The following is a 12118-nucleotide window of genomic DNA, read 5'->3' on the forward strand; positions in this document are numbered from 1 at the left end:
TCTAGCTCAGCCTTTCTGTGTACATATATGCCTTCAGCTGAACCTGTTAATACCCAAAGCTGTTCCTCACCTCCATGGACAGAAGCCACAACCTCTCTGTCACAAGGGGACGTAACTCGAGGCTCTGTTACAGAGCTCTGGTGCCTAAACTTACACATTCACACTTTAAAATAACACCAGTGATTATTAATCAGACATCTTGAAGCAGAAAGCAGGCGATGTAGTGTCTGAAGCAAGAGGAGGGTTTAGGGGGGGCACTGGGTAATTGCATATATTTCACAGGCTCCAACGAGCCCTTTTCAGACAGGTGAAAGTTGACAATAGCTCTATTGGTAACTTTAATTTTGGAAGTAGTTGGTCTGGGAAAAAGTTAATCATATTGTAGGCACTGTCTAGCGCCACTCAATCTTGTTTCTATCACTCTCAAAGTCATGTATTTTTAAAAATACCAAAACCAATTTAAAAATACATCTAACAGTAATCACTTCATTGGAAACAACACACTGCAATAACATAAAACAGCAGCCACTTTCCTGGGAAGATTTATGAGACAGACTAGTTTTCTCACGACTTATGTTATTCCTGCCTTATTGTTTTGTCAGCATTGGATATGGAAAGTGGATGATATGTGAACACTCTCTGGCACTAGGAAGCTTTAGAGTTTTGATTAGGTAACAAAATTGAAAAAGTGAGTTTGCTTGCCCTGTTCAATCTCTGTGATTTAAATTTGGGTATGACAAACACACTGAAGAAGCACGCTGCCCTCTCCTGCAGCTGCACCTTGCGGTGGGACTGCGGCTCTCAGGGATCCCGTCCTCAGCCTGGTTCTGAATTTCCTCTGGAAATCCAGTGGGACTGTAAATATCAGAGTCAGATGCTGGCCCTGAAGGATGACGAGAGGTAAAAAGATAGAGATGGAGAACAAATGGAGAAATTAAGACATTTCAGGGCATGTGAAAGCATTCTGAAACAGTTCTTGTGATCAAACCAGTGAGGAATGCTCACACTGTGACCAAGGGAGCTGGTTCTCCCATGTCTGTGGTGGCCAACTGCTGCCTGACCCTTAGAAATCAACAGCCTGAGATAATGATGAGGGGCAGAAATGAGGAGCCTGGGAGGGAAAAAGTCCTCAGTAGATGCCGGAGGGACATTGCAGCCTGTGAACGCCTGGGGAATTCAGGGCAGCGTTGGTCACTGAGGGGGCAGAAGGTGCCTGGCTGTGGGGCTGCTTGGTGGGATGCGTGCTGCTGCCTCTGCCTTGGAGGTTTCCAAGTGCGAGCAGACAGCTGGCTTTCAGCACTTCATGCGTGCTCTGGGTTCACTCCCCCACCCATCCCATCAAACCAGAAGCCCACCCGAACGTTGCTTCAAAACCTATGCTATATAGTTGGTGCATAGTGTTATGTGCTTGCACATAACTTATACAGCTTGCACATCCTTACACAGAGTGCCTCTTACATCTCCAAAAGTAATACAAAGAAGCATGTTATCTGTGGCTCTTAAATCTGCACAAGTCCTAGAAACGAAATTTAATTCATCCATATGCTTACTTACATAAATTTATATACAGAGAGAGAAAGGCATAAAGAAATGGAGAAATAAATAAATAAAATGGGGTTTTCTGTATGCAGTTTACCACCTTGGGACCTATTACAAAGCACTTTTATTATAATCATGCAAGAACCAACAGTATGAAAATGCACTTGTCTCATGTATTATTGCTGTTGTGTTCTCACACCTTTTAGTCCACTTCCCCTGATGACACACCCAATGGCTCCTTGCTTAGGCTTTGTGTAAATTAACTGCAACATCCTGGAAAATAATAATAATAATACAAAAGTTTACTGTGGAAATGTCATAATTCAGTGTTTCCTCTGTTGGCATTAGCATCTTACAAGTCCCGAGTTCCTTGGGTAGATCTGCTCACTGCACAGCTGGCTGACATCTACCAGGCACAGTTACTGATGTGAGACTATTTTGTAGGCTTAGGCCATATATTCATAATAATTTGTAACAATTCATTAAAAATGAGTTGCCTGTATTCCTAACAGAACAGCAGTTAATGTATATTGAAATAGTGATTGCTTTGCTGTAGTTCATTAAGAAGTCATATTTTAATTCCTATTTAATTACAATCCAGTTACTACCATTTATTACCAATAATTCTAATGAGGTAAAATAAGAGATGTATTGAAAACTAATGATAATGTTACAAAGGTTCATTTGGAATTCACACAAAAAATTTCTACTTAATTGCAAAGGAATTGCTTCTACCTCATATGTGCAAGGTGGGATGTGGTTGTGGTTCTTGCTGAAGGATCAGCCTGTGCCTACCATGATCAGAAAGGCACAGGTCTACGTGTGATCTCAGCCCATACTCTCCCACAGGGCTATCTCACAAGGTGACCTGCTCTGAAGATGGGGAAAGTGCCGAGCCAGGAGGAGGTGTGCAGAGGAGGACGTGGTGGTAAGTTCCCCCTGCCTTGGGTCTCTCAGAGGTTGATGGGTGCTCGAATATGTGCCACAGTGGCTCAGGAGATAAAATATGGAGAAGGAGCAATCCTGTCCAGCTCAGAGTGGGGCTCATTTCTGAGTTAGAAAGAGCTGGAGGTGGCATTATACAATGGAGGAAGGAATGAGATGTGTGTGAGAGGGCACAGTGAAGTCAACAAAGATGTAAAGCTGAAAAAAAGAGGCAGAAAAATGCTGTCCTTGATTTTCTCCTGGGCCTGGCAAGATTCAAAATATTACTACTCTACCCGGTAATGAGGTTGGTAATGTGGCTTTTCTCTGTTAACAGCTCTGTCAGTGGAGGGTCCAGGACAGTAGATCATGAAATGTTTAAGCAAATTGCCCACAGTCCTCTGAAAAACTGTTTTCAGACAAGATTGGGATTTATTAAAAAGCAAACACCACCCATGGACCCTGACAAGGACTTGTAGTGAGCCCCCAGCAAGCTTTGTAAGTTTGTGTCCCAGGGTCTGCCTCGTGCTTTTCCAGGAATGGGGGTGCAGTCCCTCAAGTGAAACCAAGACAGTGCCTGGGCTCTCTTCTCCTTCCCAGCTTCAAGAAAGCTTGGCTCCACTCCAATTTTAGACAAGTTTTGAAATAAAATTATGGGGTCTTTTCCTATTTTTGTATAGCAAGACTACCTGATTAAGGGGAATTTGAGGATAGTTATTTTTGCTTTGAACTATGCAGCCTGAAACATTTGTGGAAAGTTACCCTGAGCTTACCTTGCTCGTGTTAAGGTCTGATGCCTAAATTTCTCCTTAAAAGCAACGAGCCAAATCTATCCCTGGTGTAAGCTGTTCACTACAGTCACAGGCATTGCCCATAGGCACCAGGGACTGATTTGGTCAAACACGCCCAATGCCACAATCCTAACTCAGCAAAAATACTCCCTTTCTGTAATCAGCCTGAGGTGCAGGATATTTATGACACCCACTTAGATAGGCCTTCATATTTTCCCTCATTCTAATTTTCCCCTTCTCTTTATTTTTCTCTGTGTCTATCACCTTTTTTCATGTCTCTCCAGATGCATTTCCCAGCATCAGATAATTGAAAGTCAGTGAACTGAGTTTCAGGTTATTTTGCTAAAAGATGCCTATTATTTTGATGAAGCAGGTGCACAGAATTAAAAAAAACTCCATAATTGCTACTTTACTATCAGGCTTCTGCTGCCTAATCTTCTTTGATGTTGGTAGAACAAGCTTTCTATCTCCTCTAGGATGATTATAGGGAACATTGCTCTGTTCCTCCTACAGAATCCATTCCTGATGGATATTAAACCTGGGTTATCAATTAAAGTTTCTTTATGTGCCGAGTGATTAGAGCCAGGATTGTGTGTGATTTCTAGCATAAAGCAAATCTGAAGTGATTTCTGCCATTAATATTAATTAATCACTGATATGTCAGACATTCACAACTGAATGCACGAGGTGAGCATGTGCATTTTGCTATAGGAACCTGGGACTGAAATAATGGCTGAAATGCTCTCATTTAAGCATTTGGCAACTGTTCCCATAAAGTCTTCTCGGTGTAATTAGCTAAAAAAAAAAGAAGCTGAATAAATAGCTGGGGTATTAAAAGCATGGCTGCAGTACTGCCTCTTACCAAAAGGGCTGACACATCCCCTCTACTATACTCTGCTCTCACTTGTGGCTCTGACAAGCTTCAAATCTTTGGTGTAGAATCTTGCTGGTTATTTATTTATCTATCTATCTATTTATTTATTTATTTATTTATTTTTTCTAGGTGAAAATAATATCCAAATATAGACCTGTTACGAGTCCTAAAATGTGTGTATATGTAAAGAGAGAAAAAGAGGAAGGGCTTGAAGGAGCGTGCAGGTTTGTATAGACTCAGATTTTGGCAGCTCAGAATCATAAAGCTCACAATGCCACACCAGTCACACCTAGCACTTACCAGATGATGCCCACCACCTTCTCTCCACTTCTGTGTGGGGCTGGACTATCCCTGAGCTTATGCTGGGATCCCAAAAATGTTGTTCCACAGCCTGACGTAGGTCAGCATTCACTCTGAGATCAGAAACCAGACCTCTGAGCTCTCTGTGATGGAGATGGAGGGTCTGATGCTGGGAGCAGAAGGGACAAATGCCAGGCCTGAGGAGAAAGAAGAGGTCAGACTGGCAGGAGGACTCTGCTGCAATTTGGAAGGTGGGAAAAGGGACATGTTGACAGGCTGGTTAGAAAGAATGAGAGGAGGTACCAAGGATTTGAGAGGGAGCTTGGTACTGGGCAGGCCAGACATTGATGAGAGGATGTACAGTGTGGTGCCTGCCTGCAGACTGGGTGAGAAGCTTGACTAAGTCAGCATGTGCAGAAGAGGAACAGTGCAACAGCTTGTGTCAGGCATCATGCAAAAGATTTTGGAAAAGACTAAATCCTCTACTACATGGTTGTCCCTTGTCTTGCCAATCTTTATGGTGGCATTGCTTAATTTCAAGGTGCATGACCTCAGTCTCACTCATTTAGGGTAGCTGTAGGCCTGTGGACATATAGGTGGGCACACAGAAGTGAAGCAATCTCAGAAGTCTGCATACAGTAACGATTGTAGCCCCTCACTACATATAGCTGAATAATTTGTTTGCACTTCTCGAGAGTGCAGTGATTGCCTCACCATACAGAGGGACACGGGCGTGTTTACAAGCATTTAAATGGCACTTACATCTGTAGTATCTGATTGCCTTCTAAAGTGCAATGAAATCAGGCAAGGAATCATTATTCCTCTTTTGGAGATGGAAAAGACAAGGACAAAAATTAAAGTGACTTGATGTTTGCACCAAAAACCAATAGCAGAGCTAAAAATAGATAAAGAATCTCCCTAGTGTCAGTCCTGTGCTTTAGGTAATCTTGGGCCACATTATTGACAGAACAGTAAAGAGGCACAGCAATGACCATTGCATCTCCACCTGTTTAAACCAAATGACTAGCTGTCAGATGGGATATAATTACCCACAGTGCTAATGACACAGCCCATTCCCACTGTCATTACCGTTACTGTTGTCACCAGTATGAACAGCTTTGCCGGGCACGCAGGCCCTATCCCCAGGCATGTGATGCTTTACACGTGCAACTTCATTGGGTATAGGTGGCACAAAACGTGCTCCTGCTTATTCATTCAGCTGTATAGTCACACCCAGGACATCTTCCAGATGTTGTCAAGTCCTCTCTCAGCTGCGAGCTGCTCAAGCGTCTGGCTTCCTAGATCCAAATTTACCCCTAGAGCAAGGTAACGCAGGACCTCTGGCCTCACTGGAGCTGTGTGTGTTTGCACCATCAGGGAATGCAGCCAGGTGTGTGTGGTAAATGTGGCTTTTGCAAACACTTCCAAGTTTCTCCCAAGAAATGCATCGCTTAGTGGGACATCTCCTGGTTAGCGTTGGCGCGTCTTAAATCTGAGCCTTGTTCAGCAAGTGCCTGGTTTATCCGTTACTCACATCGTCATAAATCTTAGACAAAAGCAATTACGAGGAAAGCATATTTCTTTCTTTTATGGAATTTCTTAAAGCTGATCAGAGCAGTCAGATGGCTATTTTCATCAATGTACCTTTGATAGAGCATTAGGGAACAGAGATGGTGTCTTTTAATAGACCATTATTACCTGCCTTGGGTGCAAGGAGCTCTCATGCATTCCAAAAGTATATTAATGGCAGAGTAAAACATGACTTAGAAATAATATCCCCAGAAAGGGCCTTATTTTCACTCTTAAAATGATTTTAAATGGATTTTGCTCTTAATAACTGCTGAATTCATGTGCAGTATGGGAAGGGGGTGCAATGAAATTCCTTTTCCAGCCCTTCACCATGGAGTCATGTGGCACCTCTGTGGCAGGGTGCAAACATCTGCCCCATGACAGCAAAGTGTTTTGACTCTTTCCTCATCTCCTTTACCCTCCAACATCTAAGGGTTGGGCTTAAAAATGAAAAGAGATATCAGGAAATGGGGTTATTCCCAGAAGGATGAGGAATAGTAGCAGATGTTTGCCAAGCTAGGAGTGCCACCACAGACCAGGTTTCCTTCTCCCACCTATTTCTGTCCATACTGAGCTCACTTAATCTGTTCCCTTCATGAGGTCAGGCTAGGCCATGGGACAGAGCATTGTGGGGATGCCCAAACCATGGCATCAGGACTCGTGTTTGAGTTCAAAACCTCCTGGATGGAGAAAAGACCTCTGAAATGTTTCACAAGATAATGCAGTCAGGAAATAACCTCAAGTGGTGAGGCTGGGATAGAAGTTCAAGAGAAGGAACAGGGAAAAGAAACATAAGGGAGACTAATGGGGAAAATGGGCATGCACTTTTGCATTTAAGCAATGCTGCTGACTGTGGGAGATGGTGATCCCAGAGAAGGCCAAGACAAAACTTTTGAGGAAATGGGAAAACGAGATTTGATGGCAGCAAGGAGCAAATAGGAAATTCTGTGCTGATTCCAGGCAGGTTTTAAGGAAAGATGTTGACAGAAAAATGGGTTTCTCTGTTTGAGGTTAAAGCACAAACGCTTCACTCATACCTTAACCGGCGCTATCTCCTGAAATAAGAGGGCTGCAGTTTCCTGGCGCAGCGATGACCTGACCCCGGGGATGCTCTTGGCAGGGCACCAGAGCTCACACAGCACCCGGTGCTGAGCAGCGCCCGCAGAGCTGCCTCCACCACATCGCTGCTGCCACACTCTTCTGGGGAGCACTGCGAAGACAAAGCTGGGTAAGGCAGGGCGTCTGGAGCAAATTAACAAAATCAATAATAATAATACTCCCCATCTCCCATCTATTGTTTGAAGCCAAATTATGTTTTGCTATAAAACGGTCTCAAAATATTACTGCCTTTTCACATGTGATTCTTAATTAAAATTATGAATTTTATAGTTGTTTTTTTCTTCCCTTGCATAACACGAATTCTGTCCCCTCCTTTCTCCTCAGGTAGTTTTTCCTTTCACGATCTTCACAGACAATATTTAAGGAAGAGGCAAGCAAGCGATTAATAAAAGTGTGAACAGGTGGTTGCTCTGCTACTAAAAAAGATCAGTAGTGCAATAATTTCCTAATTATTATTATACCTTCTAAGGGTTTTTAAATACATGATAATATATTTCCCCACTGCTTCTTCTGGCACCCCTCTTGCTCCTGGCATTATTTCTCATTCAGAATAATAATTAATGAGAGCTGAGGTATCTAATATATATTTTATTCCTTCTGTTTCAGTCCCTTAAGTAACCATCTTGTCACATTTGTTATGCAAATTTTCACACATTGCGTGTAATTTCAGCAATATGTGAGAATGCCTCTCAAAAACGCCTTGAGTATTTTGTTTTATATATTTTTATGAAATTATCACTTTTTTTTTTTTTTCTTGAAAGCAGTATTTCTCCATAGCCCTTTAGAGAAATGGATGAGGCTACATAATTGCTCTTGTTTTACTGAGGTAAAAGAAAGCAAAGAAACATTTCTAATTATAAGGTTGTAGCAGTAATAACAATAGCGATTTTTTTTAATTTATTTTTTTATTTCAGAGAGCACTCTGTCCTTGCTTATGGGCTGCAAACTGCACCATCAGGAGCAAAGTACTATGTCCTCAGTAACTACCCACTTAGGTAAGCATGGTGCGTGTGTTTAACATTTTAGGAAGTTATCCTACATAGATGATGGACCATGCAGCTTGTCAGAGAACAGTGCTCTAATGAGGGTTCAACACATCCATTATGCATTTGTCAACCTGGTCTGTTTGCCTGTAAAAGTTTTGTTTGCTAACAGAAATCATCCATGCTGTAGGCTAAATAAAGGGTTGTTTGGACACCAGAGCCCAGAGACGCTGACAAGTGATGGACCAGCTCCTGGAGCACGCAGTGGCCTGGGAGCTTTGGCTAAGCCTCAGCATGGGCCACTGCCCAGGGTGGTTTTCAGGGTAGAAAATAAGCCCTGCTTTTCCCTGAAAGCTCAAGTCTGGAGTTGTTCTGGAGTTGTTGCCTGTTGCTGGCAGGTGATAGCAAGCAAGGATCCATGCACTCTGGACAGGAGCAGCCCCATGTTCAGTACCCAGCCCCATGGGATTGTGCCAGCCTAATTTCTTACTAAATTCAGCTGTACGTTTCCTGCACAAAGACATGTTTTTCCCCGTTGGATTGCAGATGTGCACGAAGTGGAGCAGCCATCTACTAGGACCATGTCTTGGATTTTGCAGCCAGCAAATATTCATCTGTGGGGCATAAGGTAAGTTCTCTTGAGCCTGTTTAATTTTAAACATGCGTGGTCAGTCTCAGTTCAAGAAATACTACCCTGGATTGAACTACTGTACCCAGCAAGGTGCAGAATTGATCATTATTTGGAAAGGGACTGTAACTTTACAGAGGATATTTTTAGCATACATTTCAGCAGGGTGAGAGAGAGAGATCTGACCTAAGCAGCCCATTTGACATTGTGTGCACATATATACGAAGTCTTGGACATAATTCGCTAATACGCAAACGATTACTTGAATGAAAGCTGCCAGTTTGCTTACGTTGCTTGCAACCATGCAAAAATAAGGAAACTTGGGCTTCCTGTGTGGCAGGAATACTATGAGCCTGTGTGTGATGTAAAATTATGTGAGCAGGACTTTTCTCTAAGGAAGATTTCATTCTTTACCTTCTGAAGTCAGTGGGCCCGGAGTACTTACTGAGCGTTTTCACTGCCGTTTTTCATTGGCAAGGATCCTGGTGTCATGCAACTCTCCCACCTGGTTCTCCCGTTTACCTTTAATCACACTTTTGCAGTGTCGGGTGGTGGTGACCATTTGCCCGCAGAGTCCCTCTAAGGCCTCGGAAAATCTATTTCTGCTGACCTTTTCCATGCTTTGCTGGAGATGTGGTCAACGCTAGCCTCGTATGGGAGATTAACCTACAAAGAAGAATGATTAATTAGGCAAATTTGAGGGAAAGGCAGATCAGTTTTTAAAACTGTTCCACCTTGCTGAAGGCTGGAAATCCTCTGTCGAAAAAAGGCAGTTATTTTCTATAGCAAAAGTATTCAGGTATATGCGTAATGAAAACTGTGAAATGCAATTATTGTTGGCATTGTGATGAGTGAATGCTGAGAGTTTGAGCTTCTCCTTGTCCTATCCCAGCTTAAAATTATGTTGCAATTAGATATGATTATGTTTTGGATTTTTTTTTTTAAACAAAACAAAACAAAACCAAAAAACAAAGCTAATTTAACAAAGCTAATTCAAACTCCTCCAAAAGCAAACAAACTTTTATTTATTTATTGAAAATTAAGCACAAATCTCTTGAATTGCTGCAGTTATGGACTGCACGAATCTCTTGAATTGCTGCAGACATGAACTGAAACAGGTTAAGCATCCCTCTCACATATGCTGTATTTTGAGTGCTGTTCCCACATCCCTATGAGCCAATTCCACCTATGTTGGTGCCTTTCTGGGGAGCTAGGACGTTATTGAGCAGGTTACCTCTGGTCTGCTCTGCTTTAGGTTACCTTTGGCCAACGCTCAGTGCCTTTGAGTGTCAGGTTCAGAGACACTGTTTTAGCACCGTCTCTAGATTTTGCTCCTGCATGAAAGAATAAGAAACAGATTGCCCGATTCTGCTGAGAAACATCACTGCTTCCAGAACAAGTCCTGGAGCTGTGTACCACTGAGAGGTCATGCTTCAGTGCAGGGTGCTTGCCTTTAAAATGGGGGAGCCCAGAGGTGCTGCTTGTACTTTCTGTGCAGAAAAGTAAATAAACACAGCACTCCCTGTCCTGACTTTGGCTGGGATAAAGTTAATTTTCTTCATAGTGGCTGGTATGCTGCAGTGTGTTAGATTTTTGATGAAAATAATGGTGATAACCCACCAATGCTATATCTGCCGCAGAGCAGTGCTCACACAAAGCCAAGGACGTGTCAGCTCCTCGTGCTGCCCTGCCAGCGAGGTGCTGGGGGTGCACCAGGAGCACCCCCAGGGTGCACCAGGGGACACGGCCAGGACAGGAGGCCCAGGCTGGCCCAGGGGGGACATTCCATATTATATGGGCAGCACTTGCCCTTTATTATTATTATTATTATTATTATTATTATTATTATTATTATTATTATTATTATTATTATTATTATTATTATTATTATTATTATTATTATTATTATTATTATTATTATTAATTTATTTATTTTGTTTGTTTATTTCCTTTCTCCCACTGAACTGTCCTTATCTCAGCCCATGAGTTCTTGTACTTCTACCTTTCTATTCTCTCCCCTGTCCCACTAGGGGGGAGTGAGTGAGCAGCTGTGTAGTATTTAGCTGCCTGCTGGGTTAAGCCACAACAACCCCTTCCTCCCAAACTTTTACAAACATAATTGTGTGGGAGCTAAAACCAGCCTTTGTGCAATAAAGGAGGGAGATTTTGCCCTCTCCACCATGAAAAGCCATGCAATAAAAATGTAAATATCTGCCTTGAAGGCTTTCTTAATAAACCCTGTAATTTTCTTAAAATTTTTCCTATATCAAAATTCGAAACCACTTTGAGATGAGCTATTTTAAACTGTAATTGGGCTATTCATTCCCTATGCATACAGTGATCCTAATCTAATATGTAACAAGAACTTAAAAGCTAATCAATAATGGAACACGATTCTCTATCAGTAGAGCTGCCTGTTGACTCCTGTGAGAGGGATCTTCACAAGACAGCTCGGCTCTGATGACAGCCTTATATTTATTTTAAACATGAAGTTGAAACATCATCTTTCTCTGTATTGTCACTTCCAATTATTTTTGGAACAAAAACACCAGGGGGAAATGAGATCCTTATCCTGAAATGTGCATTCATATTTGATAAATAGCCACAAATTCTGGAGAATGTTTACTGAAATGTGAGCTTGAAATGCTTTCACGTGCATTTTTACTAAAGCCATAGATTATCTGTTGCAAAATGTGCCCGGGCTGCTTTGCCAAGCTACCCTTTCCTGTGCCTTGGAGGTGAAGAAAAGAAAGGGGATGAGTATCCCAGTGCTGGAAGGCCGTGTTTTCCTGGGGTAAAACCAAGGTAAAATTACCATTGAGAGGGAATCAAAGTGAACCGCCATTTACTGTCCTTCAGTGGAAGTCAGGAAGCCTTTTATACCCTCACGTACAAAAGACAAATCCCCACTTTTCATGTCTACGCAGTGGCTTGAGCTGGAGCGGGTGGAGAGAAGGGGGTTAAGCGAGTACACAGATGTGCCTAAACCCATATCAATCATAGGCATGAGAAAATGCCGCCCTCTTAATAGGCAGGCTGCACCATTGTGCACAGCTGGATTTTGAATTTTATGGGCTCTCTCCATAAAATGCAAGCAGAAGACATCTCCCATCACTCCCCCAGCTCTGGCCATTTGTGCTCTCACCATTTTCCCTCTGAGCCACGCTGGGGACGCGGGAGCCGAAGCCCTACAGTTGTAGCCACGTACGACCCCCTTGCCACTGTCTGGAGCCAATTAATGTGAATTTTGGAAATACACGGTGGGTTTCTGATGTCAGGTACACTTCCACAAAGTCCATGTATTTAATCTGGAATTACTCAGGGCACGAGGGATCAGGAGCTGGCTGGGAAAGCTCCTCTCTGGAGAGTCCTAAATGCCAGAGATTTCAAG

The 12118-nt window shown here is 42.6% G+C and overlaps 1 long non-coding RNA gene across 1 annotated transcript; it reads right to left on the reverse strand.

The window, feature by feature from the left end:
• Window positions 1-1481: 1481 nt before the first annotated feature.
• Window positions 1482-9375, reverse strand: LOC140003343 (uncharacterized). The gene is made up of 4 exons (XR_011811842.1): window positions 9250-9375; window positions 7035-7207; window positions 4429-4625; window positions 1482-1812 (listed from the first exon to the last, which is right to left on the reverse strand). It is a non-coding gene; the product is annotated as an uncharacterized lncRNA (long non-coding RNA).
• Between the last annotated feature and the right edge of the window lie 2743 nt (window positions 9376-12118).

This window comes from Anas platyrhynchos, chromosome 10, assembly GCF_047663525.1.
Source record: "Anas platyrhynchos isolate ZD024472 breed Pekin duck chromosome 10, IASCAAS_PekinDuck_T2T, whole genome shotgun sequence".
NCBI classification, from domain to species: Eukaryota; Metazoa; Chordata; class Aves; order Anseriformes; family Anatidae; genus Anas; species Anas platyrhynchos.